General features: G+C 35.5%; 1 protein-coding gene across 2 annotated transcripts in view; it reads right to left on the reverse strand.

Annotated features, from left to right (window-relative positions):
• The window catches only part of ZNF385B (zinc finger protein 385B), a 155,808-nt gene that overhangs the window by 86,537 nt on the left and 55,966 nt on the right, over positions 1–13,305 (reverse strand). The gene's annotated exons all lie outside the window — the stretch shown is intronic.

A 13,305-nucleotide genomic window follows, 5' to 3' on the forward strand; every position in this document is an offset into this window, starting at 1 on the left:
ACTCTGATGCAAGTATCTCTTCATCTGTTCCTCTAATAAATGTTTCATCTGAATCTATCTTCCACGTCTGCAGTTTAGCATAAGATGACTTAATAATTATTCCCTAAAAGTGTCCACCATCTAACTGTGAGCCAAACTAAATCCTTCCATTTTAGTTTCAAGGAACTCGCATGGTCTCTAGTTCCCTGCATCACTTTGAAATTGTCTGCTACGGTTTCTTTAAAATGTAGCACTAGAAATGACCTCAACTCACTGAGCAGAGATTTTATATCATGTAAAAAAATAGGGTGGTAGCCCTCATATAGACACCGTCCTTGTCACTCTCCAGTGTACCTTATTTGTCTGTAGTGAGACAGCTTGTGGATTGCTGTCATCTTGGCAATGCCCTCTTTTGCGGTGACTTATCCTAAAAGTGTTTTCATCTCTGTGATGCCATATAGAGATGAAATATTAGGAGCAGTACACACAAATGAAAAATAGTTAAGCCAATGTAGTTTTTTTCACTATAAAAATGTTGCTTTTATCCTACTACTCCATGCCTCTACCGCTTCAAGGGTTCAGCTATTCTCCCAATACAATTACGTTTTAACAAACCATCTGGGCTAGCATATGTTTGTTTGAATATATACAACCACATTTGTGCCTCCATTCAAGGACAGTCTATGGACTAAACCTGCTGGGACTTTCTATACCAGAACAATTTAATGACTACAGTCAGCTAGGGACCCCTCAGAAACCTAATTTAAATATACCTGTTGCCACTTAGGATATTTAGTGTGCTGTCTGGCAACAAAGTATGATGAAATGATTTGTAGATCAATACCGTTCACAGTATTCCTAAGCATATACTGAATAATAGGGACGTTATACACAACTCAGCTGTAGAGGGTTAATCATTTGGAGACCAATCTTTTATGACAACTATATTATACATGTGCATGTCTTAGCACAATGCTATTTGCAATTTCTATATACCGGTATATACTTCATATAATTCACCCTTGTTTGTCTTTTTCAGAGCCCTTGATAAGTAAAAAAAATGTACTTAAGAAGCCCATAGAGACTAATTGAACTATTCTGGAATTTGCAATATATCCAAAGATCAAAGACAAATAAAAAGGAATAGAGCTAGTCACACCAAAACAAGGTTTGATGTGTCGGCTTTGTGTATGCATCTTTGGTAGTTGATTATGAAGCTGACTCACAGCTCTCTCACGTCTACAGTACATAAAAGCATTAGATGCATGTTTCTACACAAGATATAATAGCATGCGCCACTATGTGATAGGTTAGCGGCTGCATGGACAACAGAGATAATATGAAAATGTGCTGAAATATTGCTGAACGTTGGGAAAACGGGGGCCGCGACAGATAGTAAACCAATTTGCATGGATTATGAATTTCACTGTGTCTATTTACATTTAAGGCTGAGTGAATCATAATTGACTGCACTCTTACCAACGGCATACCGTGGATGTAATTAGTGGCGTTCTAGCCTCATCTGTTTGGCTCATACCACTTTTTCCATCAAAATACTGGACAATTCTATAATTGTGACGGAATCATCAGATTATGGAAATTCTTGCTGAAAGAATGGAGATGTGCTTTAAGAGTATTTAGTGATTTGAAACAGAATATGTTATTGTTCCATTAGTAAACGGTGTATTATAATATAAAAAATATATTATGCACAGAAATAACAAAGCCAATGGCTGATTAGTGAAATACCCTACTGGTAGGTGTTTTTAAAAGGAGCCTACTGCATTAAAAGCATCATCATGAACACAATGTTAACGATTAGAGACATATATAGATCTCACATTTACACACAAAGAAGCAAGGTCTGCAACAAATAAATGGAGTGGAGTGAAATGGGGGGCAAACAATTCTACTTTTAAAAGAAAACGCTGTGTTAACAGTTACTTATAAAGAGGTTGTTTCATATAAGAATAATATAAAGTAGCTTTCCTTTAATTTGGTAGGGAATAAAATTCTCCATGCTAGGCAAGGAGAGAACTCTCCAAGGTGCTAGAGGGATTGTGTAGGAATGGTCCACAACACTTGCTCTGACATATTACACCACTGTTTACATTTGAGCATTAAGTATAAATCCCGTGAAGATTACAAGCTTGGAAAATCACATCATCGCAAAGTTCACACTGACAGAAAAGGCACTAGTGATATACCGTATGACATATTCCATCATATTACAGAATGCTAATTATGTAATGGTGCTGGAAGACCATAGCGATATATACGGGTTGGTGAGAAATTCATTGGAACAAGAAGAGGACACTTTAAATCAACATCTTCTGAGATTTCATTCTGCCGACTATCCTAAGAGGAAGCGCAGGCATTTGGTTTCCGTTTTAATCCCATGTCAGTTGAAAATGTTGCATTTCTAAATTCATATCTAAGCATGTAATGGAAAAATGATGTTCATGCTATGTTTAATAACCTTGCTTGGTTAATTAGGCTTCATTCTTGGCAGTGCTTATGTGGGTCATTGTTGAGTCATGGTCATCAGTAGTCATGATAAATGAGCTAAAATCTATAATCAATAGAATGGATAGCGCTTGAAAGTGATAGTAAGGAACATTCAAACACATCTAGTCTAATTATTAAGATCTGCAACAGTAAATGTGCTTCTTCTGGTTAATTATAATATCCATGATGATATTTGAAAAGCATAGTGTAAATTCTCTTAAATATTACTCATTTGTCCATTTTGTAGGACACTTTGTAGCCCAAACACTTCCATCCTCCCTAATAATAAATTTATAATAATAAACAGAAATAATAAAATAGGAAAAAAACAATACCAAAACATAACAAGCATATATAATAAGAAAAAAAACACTATAGCATGTCCTTTACTTTGTTCTCTATACCACTTTGTTCTGTGCTATTTTAGATGCTGTATTTTTCATTCATTTGTGTTTAAAAAAGAAAAAAAAACAACTGCATGGAACAGAAATATAAAAATGGATAAAACACAAACTACACACTGAGATGACTAAAAATATTTCAAATATGAATTCACTTAATATGAGTATGTTAACACCATTTGCAGGCATTGCTATCCAAGTCAACAATACTAATAACTGGCTAAATAAATCTCTATAATCACATATGAAAAGGAAGTTTGCTACCACAATATCATGTTCTTGATATATCTCGCAAGACATATCCTCAATTACTTTTGAATCATTGAGGTTAGCAGTGGGTCAAAAGGACGTAGAAAGCCGTACATTGTGCATTATTTCAAAAGCGCTGTAAGAAGAACTCCCTATACATAAAGAGTTCAAGGAAGGAAAGGGTAATGCATCAGTCATACTTGAACTATACTTAAGAAGTGAATTATGAAGAAACCACAGCATAGATTTGGCACAGCATAGACAAGTGGATCAATTAGTGTCTTGGTCTGACAGATCCACTTGTACTAATGAGACATCCACACATTCACTAAAGGAAATCCTGGAAATGTTACATTACATTGATCTTAGAGTATGGTATCCATCTATAAATACAATTAAACGGCATATGTGGAGGATAAAAGCATGATGATTTATAGACACCCTGTAGGTTAAGTGAAATGTGTAACATGAAATAATGTTTGGAGAAGATTAATGTTGTGTACAAATTGAATCCCATACCTACTTATGCATCTCTGGTACTACATTCATTGAAATCAAGGTTCACACGTTTTATAATGTAGCTTTATGAAAGAAATAGTCATCCTTTCTATCAATTAAAGTGATCTTAAATGACGTAATGTGCCAGGTATAAGGCATAGGGGGGTGTATGCTATAAAAGATTTGAATGCTAATAACAAATGCATAGTAATACATATTATGTATGAAGAAAACAAAGGATGGAAACATTCCACGTTACACACAAAATGTAATTTGTTTAGAAGATCCACAAGATGATCCACATTTCATTGACACAGATGGATCGCATTGGGGTAGTATAACTGTGGCAGATATATTAAACAATAATATACAGTAAAATAATGTATGCAACAAAAATGTAAAAGGAAGGTATGGAAAGAGTAAATTGATATGCGGCGTTGTAACAAAACATGTCCTCTTACAACGAAGCTTCAAGAACATGGGAATTCATCTTTGGTTTAAATATTAACCATGCAAAAAGTGCTCAGTTATCCAACTTAGAACAGTACTTATAGGCACTGTATGTGGAATTAAAGGCTATAAGAGCAAGCTGTCACTAAACAGCATTGCGGTGCTACAGACACTGATCATTGGCAAGAGAAGGCTGACAGCTTGATACATACAACTGGCGATGTTATACTCGTCAGCTACAGTGTCCTGTGAGAAAGAAAGTATCATTCAGTGTAATAAAGGGATAGCTGCACGAATCAACATGTAATTCTAAAGCCATATAACGATCATGGGAAAATACTTATATTGCTTTTGAACGTTATTCAGTAACACGATTCAATGTCTACTTAATACCGAGAAATGTAGACATATATAGAAACATAATAAATACATCATGTGGATAATCTTAAAATCATTCTCGGCTATTTATCCAATTCTGTTATATTCTATCTATATAATTTATTTGTTCGTTCATTGCTTTGCTCTGGTATTTCAGCAGTTAAATCCATACTAATATTAATAAAGAGCTAGCATAGGATAAGGAACAGTGTATTTCTCCATTAGTGCACATACTGAGTTTATACTGAACCGGTTTTGGTACTTAGAATACTCATGCATTTACAATGAAAGCTCCTAATAAATATTGTGCTGTAAGAGAGTAATGGTGTTACCAAAGAGACAGAGAATACGATGGTCGAGAATCATGTAGCCAAACTAGGTGCTCGTATGTTACATTACCTAAACCAACATCTATAAAATTATATATAGATGACCAGTGTATTCATAAAAAATACAATATTTTCAGGACAGTACAAAATTATCATGTAAAATGTATTGCATTCAATTTGTACAAATAAATTATTATTTTTTATATAGCCTAGTTTTTAAAATCACACTGAGATCACACTAGAGCAAATCAAGTTAAATAATATTGTTACAGAAACCTTTTAATGAGAATTTTTGTTTAAATGAAGTATTTGAGAGGCTAGCCAGATTTCAATTAACTTGAAGGCATAGACAGTCCATAGGGCATTGAGGGCATATACCCTCTGGGTCTGGCCTATTTTTCAATTGCAGAGAAGATGTAGTGAGTGTCTATTTGCCCACAAGTTAAGCTGAATTACATTATTGGTTGTACATAAGACTAATTGATTTATTCACTAAAAGGAGAGTCGGCAGGAGCTGTGGTTTGAACTCCCTCACTTCATTATGCATTATGAAGAGCCAACACTGTCCAATTTCACTGCGAGAAAGACTGAACCTGGTCCTTCATAATACATAATTCAGTGGGTGGCTCTTATAGATTTGAGCATACAGCCAAACTTATGGAAATAAGGTCACTTAATGAAAACTAAGCTTAAATCCTTTCAAATATCAAGTTTATAAGAACCCAGGCTAAGGAACAGTCATATCATACTGTCCTTATGGATAGACTATCTCCAGTGCAAGGTTCTTAGTGCTCAAATTAGCTGGTTCTACCAGGCAACGTCAATCAATAAACCAACCACATCTTTCTTCAAGGAGACATAGGCTCGGCTACACTGATGTTTCTCCAGGGACCAACATCCCTTATGATTGCACTTATTGTAGCAGATTTCAATTAAAAGATTAACATTTGTTGCATCTGAAAATCCGCGGAGCTTAGAAGTATTAGACAACAGCCCCTCGTAAGAAAATATTAAAGCAATAACTGCGTTTTCTAGTAGAACGGCTGTCGCACTATCCCATCTGTTTTGTGATACACCAACCAGCGTGTATGAAAACAAACGAGTCCTAGAGGGCATATCATCTCGCAAATTAAAATCTTAATTGTTTTGCAAGGGAGGAAAGTATTTAATCTATTTAGAATATTGTGAGTATAGAATTATCGCCTCATTCGGTAGAATTACTTTAATTGCTTTATTTTTCTTACTGAAGCATAGAAACTCTTTTCCCTACTCTTAGAATAAATATATACTGATGTATAACAATATACTTTGTTCAAAGTGGGTAATTTACTTTTGCTTGAGGGTGAACTACTTTGCATTCTCTCCTTGACACAGTCTTTCCTTCAGAAAGGCCCATAGGTAAGAAAGATGAAATTATATTAACATTGTCTTCTTCTATTAATGTCAGCATAAAAATCTGAATCTCAAAGGTACTAAGTGTCAAGAGGTTGTAAAATTAAAAATTTTATGTTCGGAAGGAAAACTGTGCAGTAGGTTGTCCACAGATTTTTTTCTAGGGAGGGGCAAAATATCCTCCCCACTTTTGACCTTTTCCACCCCAAAACCGCCTTACCTCCTCCTTATTGCCTAGGAGAGGGGGTTTCAGTCAACATCAAAAAGGTTAGTAGTGTAGGCCATCGTAATCCCAGTTTATAATTACAATTGGCGTTAAGTTTAGCTAGTAATGTGGCTGGCTAAATATTATTGTAGATGAAGTAAACACAAGTTAGTGTTTGTGCTAAGTGGAAAATGCAGTTACTAACTACTATTCCCATAATAATCAACTGGCTAGTGTGAGTGTCTGTTACTGTATGGTGTTAGAGTTTGAGTGTTTATGTATTCTATTAGCATGATTGTATACGTCAAGTGTTTGATTATGTGTATGGTGTTAAATGAGTGTGTGTTATTGTATTACCTCCGTTTCCAATTTTGTATATTATTAATTTTAATTTTATTGTTTTTCACTCTTCTTAGTTGTAACAGAGCTACAGTATTTGTTGGCGCTCTATCAATAAAATGTAATGTAACATAATGTAACGATAAAATACAAAGTACTTCATTATGAAATTGAATCCTAACATTTGATTTACTTTCCATTGCACCATCATAGATTGAAATAAATGGAATCAATATTAGATTATTATACATATTTACCTTAAAAATGGTTTAGATAGGAATTTCTTGTAAAAGCAAAGATAATGTATTATTGTATGTTTTTAACCCCAAAAATGAAACATTCATACAATGAAAATAGTTAAATTAACAGAATGTGACTATAGTTCAAGTTTCCTAAATTTGGTTAGGAAGAAGAAAAGAGGGGAAAATAAAAAGTCCAATGTCTGCTGTGAAGATTGGCAACGTCCATATTTGGACACCATCTCTGGGGTTTACTTCGTTGACAATGTGTTTCCTATTTCTCATTTTCAGACAGGGCAGAAAATCAGGAAGGTGAGCAAGAATTAAAGTTAGGACATCATTTGCACTGTAGGTGAACCAAGGCACACATAATTTTGCTGCCCTGACCCACACTCTATAACATCTTAAATCAATGTAGCAAAACTGTGGCTTGCTTCAAATGGATGGTTCGTTGCTCAGGTAGGTGGCATTGCACATTTGTTTGCTGATCTGCCTTATGGAAAGTCCACCATGCCTGCTAACGGCAGTTTTACCTGGAAGGCTCTTTCCAACCACTCACATCTTTCTATAAAAGCAAGAAAAGTTGGGCACAGGCAACAGACCATGTCTTGGCCCTTTTGGAATCCAGACCTATAACACTATGTTAAAACACCTCCTGGTAATAGTACTGCTAGATAATTATCATGGGAGGTATTGCTCAAATTAAACTATGGTAAAATGTACAAACCTTTAAATTAATATAAAAACAAAATACAAAAAAAAACACTTATTTGTAATTCAATCAGATTTGCTGCAAAATATGTTCAATATAAGATTCTACTTCTTTCCTGCTTTATATGCAGTATCTCAGCAAGGAGTCAATTTACTTCTCTTTGATGTGAGCATATTACAGGATTTGCTAAATCTCTCGCTTACGATATGTTACATGGGACACTGCATGCAGAATCAAACATTACAAGCACGTACAGGGAAATCAATGGATTCCTTAAAAAGCCAGGGGGGAAAAAGCAGAAAGAAGCTTTGCCGTGTAAGTAAAATTATTTATATCATGCTATAAATATATATATATATATATATATATATATAAAACAAAAATGTTTTAAAAGCTTGTTACCTTTCTGAAAATGGCTACAGAAAATTACTTATTTAACCATACATACTCAGTTGTACTATTTTTTTAATGAAAGAAGTTCAAGAAGGGGCACCTTCACTTTTGAGCAGGCCATACTGCTCTGCTAATTGTTTTTCAAGGAAAATGCATAGAAACCCAAAAAAGATCAATATGCAGATGTATTCCCTTTGTAATAGCCATGTTCCCATGCCTGTTCTACACAAAACTGTTTCCTCAACATTAATAACGTCCCAGTAGTCTGTATTCACTACAGTTTTCCTACAATGGCGGCACTTTTTCAAGATGTACACTCTAGCTAACCAAACATCACTAGGGTTAATTACTAAGTAGCGCTTTGGGTTACACTGGAACAGTAACTATCAAAAGCAACCTTTAAGAATCGAATTCTTCAAGTATAGAATTTTCTGTTGTACAATCCTGAGGATTTTTTATTTTGTAGAAAGTGACTTCCCTTGCTCTCTCTTGTGCTTATGGTAAATAAGAAGTGTAAGAGGAAAACTAACAATAATATAATGATGTAAAAACTGAAAAGCCTTGAAAAAAACTGAAAAGGTTAGAAGAGCCTAACCCTTGGGGAATGTGACCATTCCCCAGCTCTAGCCCTTTACTAGGCTTGGATCCCAAGAGGCTAGGAGTCCCTAGCGCCACAATGCATGTGTTAATCACCCAAAACATGGAAATAAGAATTAAATTAGTAAAGTGAAGTAAATTAAGGATTTTTATGTAAGAAAGTTTTTTTAATAATTAAAGCAGAAAATACTATTATATGATATCACAGAGCTATCCTTTTCTAGAGCACATTTCCCTATAACTACAGCATCATAGTGGATTCTGTCAAAAGTCTATATTAAGTACTCTTAAGCAATCCTGAAATAATGTTCATTCAAACATCTCACATTTCCTTATAGAAGGGACCACCAGGCAGAGGTTCATAAAACGGGGGAATGTACTTGGCAGACAGGAGAAAGTAGACGTGAATGTAAACAGAACTGAATATGTTATGACCTGGAGGGAGATCAGTAGCATATTCAACTTCCAACCACCCCCGGTGTCATTGCCTGTCTCGCTGTCTTTTAAGGACACGCAGCGCTGGGCTGAAATGAACTATGGCGGTTGTGATCTTCCTTTTAAGCCTGATATTCAGAAGAGCCGCTACAGGGTGCCTCATCACCGAAGAGTGTGATTGGCTCCTGTAATGCAGCAAAGGAGTCCCCAGGACCTGCCACCTTAGGCCTAGACCGAGTCAGCCTAGGCCACAATATGCCACTGGGTGAAACCGAAAGGGATCTGTCTAAACCAGGAAAACATTTCCCCGACACTGTTCCATTTTGAAAAGATATTGCTCTCTAGCAGATTGGTGATTTGATTGTTTCCCTTGAAGATTTAATCTCATTAAAAGAACTTTTGGTTAAGAAGCCTTTACAGTTTTTCTGGGACCAGCTCATCATTGCTTGCTTTGTTTCTCATGGCATTTAATTATGTGAAGAGCTTATGCATTCAACAGTACTAGGAATTATAGTGGTAAAATAAGCCGTTTAGGTAGCGCATCACCTTAAATGTATCATTTTAAGCCCCGGTTGTTGTTTTTACAAAGCTCCTGGATAAACATAGAGCTGCTGTTTGGATTTTCTTTACATAAAGAGGCAAAAGTCATCATATTTTCAGCGTCAGTAGCTAATAGCGATCAAGAGGAAGATCCATATAAATATGACTGGAGGGCAGACATAACTTCACTGCAAATCATTTGATGTATTTCGCAAAGATAATCTTGTAGCTAAACCCTCTCTGTGTGATATCCAGATCTGAGTGTGATCAGATTAACTTCCTTTTATCAAATTACACAATCTCGACAGCCTACTGAAACATACCATAAAATGCAAACCAGAAAAAATACTTCTCCGCATATTTAATACAGTAAAAGAGCCTTCCATTGACCAACACATTACATCTAATAAACATGTTTTAACTGTATCGTTCTCTAGGGGATTTGGTCCAATTACTCATGCCGGGTAATAAAAGGCTACAATGCTTTGATATTTGATGCTTAAATGCTTTGGTATTTGATGGGGGTAAAAACAGCTTACTCTGATACACGTATAATAAGGGATCGCTCTTCTGCTAGGAATATGTAGCTTATAAAAGTACCCACTATATATCCATGTAGTCTAGGGCCATGACACAAAGAACACAATAGCAAATAAGAGAAATACTACAGAGGAGACAAATATAAAGAGTAGACTTCTGGTGCAAAGGCGTTAAAGCTGAGAAGCTAGCAGCAACATTGCATTGGTATTTATGGTAATTGCACTATTTTGTTTCTTTGCTCCAAAAACTGCCTTTTTTAAAGAATGCAGGTAAAGTTACTTTATTATTTTCTTTTACCTCACCCGTCCTCTCCTAAAAAGTAATCGCTTGGAACCTGATCCATATTTTCTGGTATGTCATCCAACAGCCAACTACCATCATGTTGCTAAAGTTATATTGTTGTAAAATCTATGATTTGGGAGAAATGACAGATTCACTTTAAGGGATTACTCAGTGGGTACCTGCAGGACTTAAGTACCATCCACTGATGTCACAAATCAAATAGAAGATTGGCTCCAAAATATTATGATTACAATTGCGCAATAACGTCATTACATCTTGATGCTACAAACAGTACATCAATTTATATAAGTTAAATCTTAGATTAAGACCTAAATGAGAATGCAAGTGCTCCTGTTTCTATGTGACAACCCATTATAGAAAGGACGTCTTGATGGGAGCATTTAAAGTGTCACAGCAATTTCAGCTGTCATGCTTCGCCCGCTCTGTAATTAATGAGTGATAAGCATCCTACACGATCTGCATAGAACTAATGCATGCAAAACAATGGGGATGCATTATTTAACTGCTTACACTGTACATTGATGTTAGATGGGTGTTAAAGGGACATTATAGACAACACATATATGCTATTCATAACGGAATGCAAGTCTATTTCATATCCACACTACAAAAATAAGTCATTGTTTTACCGTTCAGAATGTTGGGAGGTATGACAAGGTATAACTGCAACATGACCCCCTCTGTGACACATCTATCTGTGTTGTTATGAGCACATTGCTCTCCCTTTTCTTAGGTTAAGAGCCATATTCCTGACACTTCACCTTTAATTTCCACCAGCCGTATGAGAGAGCCTTCTCTTAGATTGGATACTTGGTAAAGAAAAATTATAAGAACAAAGTATCTCCTTCTGTCTCCCCATTTAACAAAGTACTCAACAAAGAAATATATTTTACTATACGGTACTAATTTGAGGCTGTAAACCAAGCATTATTAATATATTACTACATTTCCCCTAACAAAGTTGTTTGCTGACATCTGTTATGCTGGAATTCTATTATAGTCATCTACTAACCTTTATCAAAAGTACGGATACCGTATTTACTATTCAGTCTTACAACACATATCATGGTTGTGCAAAAAGATAAATCCAGGTTTGACGTCTTTGTCACGAACCATTATAACCCAGAAGTGAACAACATATCACATTACAGAACACCCTGATATTCATACTATATAATATATAAGCCATTTCTATAGCTTCAAACACCAGCGCGCAATGTCTACTTGCAAAGGACCTGCCAGGTGGCTTTCTCTAAAACACTGAACATTAATAATACATTTTGTCCCCAAAGGCTTGTGGATATAATAAGCAATGTACATGCCATTAATCGTTCCTGCAACGTATCTCCGGGGACTGGTCAGTGCAACTAAAAACTGTCTCTATAGGATCCAGACCCCTCTGCCATCCTTTCCTCTGGAATTAAATTGTATGAATAACATATGATATTATATTAAATGCCTTAATTGGTTACATCAATACTGTATTTATTGATAGGTCTCAAATACACATACAAAGTTTGGGTAAAGCCTTGCCTTCTAGTCATACCTCTAACTACACCGCCTAAAGCAAAAATGGGCATCTTGGGACATTTGAAATGTTGGGAGGTACGCTCTTCTCAGGATTGAATGCAATTAATATGTATTCCCATGTAAAGCTATGGTGTAGTGTTGTTCATATGACACCAAAACATGAGCAATACATGACATTTTAAGCCTGTCATATACCACATGCACCAAAAGAGAGAGAGTTAGATTATCTGTTGCAAAGAACTGATTTCAAAGGATTTCCATTTAGGTAGTGATTTTTAGCGGTGCCAAGGTTTCTCAGGGAGTGCAGAACAATTTAGACTACTAGGAACAGATGCCATGTCATAATTACCTTGGTTTACCTTGCTGTATTATATACACATGACACACGACACATGACAACATTTGTAATGCGCTCCTTCAAGGTTGTTGTTTAAGAGATTGTGTTGAGTGTTCATGGTTATTATGGATAAAGGCATCTGCAAAGATGATTGAAAAACCGCTTGTTGATTTGGTGGGGAAATGATTGGTTCTCAAGGGGACAATTAGGATTTCTTGTTTAATCTCTGAGATACTATTGCAGAGAAACCAGTTGCTCAGTTTAAAAACCAATTTCATGCAAAAAGCCCAAATTAGATACTAGCAAGATTGTCTCCCTGGAACTTGCCATGATGGCGCTCACTATTAATTCATCCCAATATGGCTATATATATATATATATATATATACACATTTATATAGGCATTAAACAAAAATAAACAATTTGCCGTAATAAATTATGTAACTTAATTACTGCCTAGCTAGATTGGGTCTTTAGACAGAGGAGCACGATGAAGATCAAAAAAGAACATAGCATAGTGAGCCTACAGGTTGGCTTGCAAGCGTTATCAAGGAATGAATTTAAAAGTTATATATTCTCCCAAAACAAATCATAGGCAATATATATGTATAAGGCATAGACTGTACATAGGGGCCATTATATATATCTATAAACATATTTGAATGAAGCTTCATTTTCATTTACTTGCCATCGATTCATAACATGTTTTGTGACTATGAACACATATCACATTGAAAGGCATATTATATGACAATGATACGCCAGATTACACATCACACTTTGTGCTAAAATGTTTTCGGAAAATACAGTAAGATAAAAATGTAGGGTTTCCTGTCCATTTCCAGCCCAGTACAAGCATTTATCCCAGTATATATGTTGTTTGACATGCGACTTTGACTCATGTGTCATTTTCATCCACGCAGGTGAATGTGAGTCCTGTGATAGCTCCCA

The sequence above is a fragment of the Spea bombifrons genome, chromosome 7 (assembly GCF_027358695.1).
Source record: "Spea bombifrons isolate aSpeBom1 chromosome 7, aSpeBom1.2.pri, whole genome shotgun sequence".
Lineage (NCBI taxonomy): Eukaryota > Metazoa > Chordata > Amphibia > Anura > Pelobatidae > Spea > Spea bombifrons.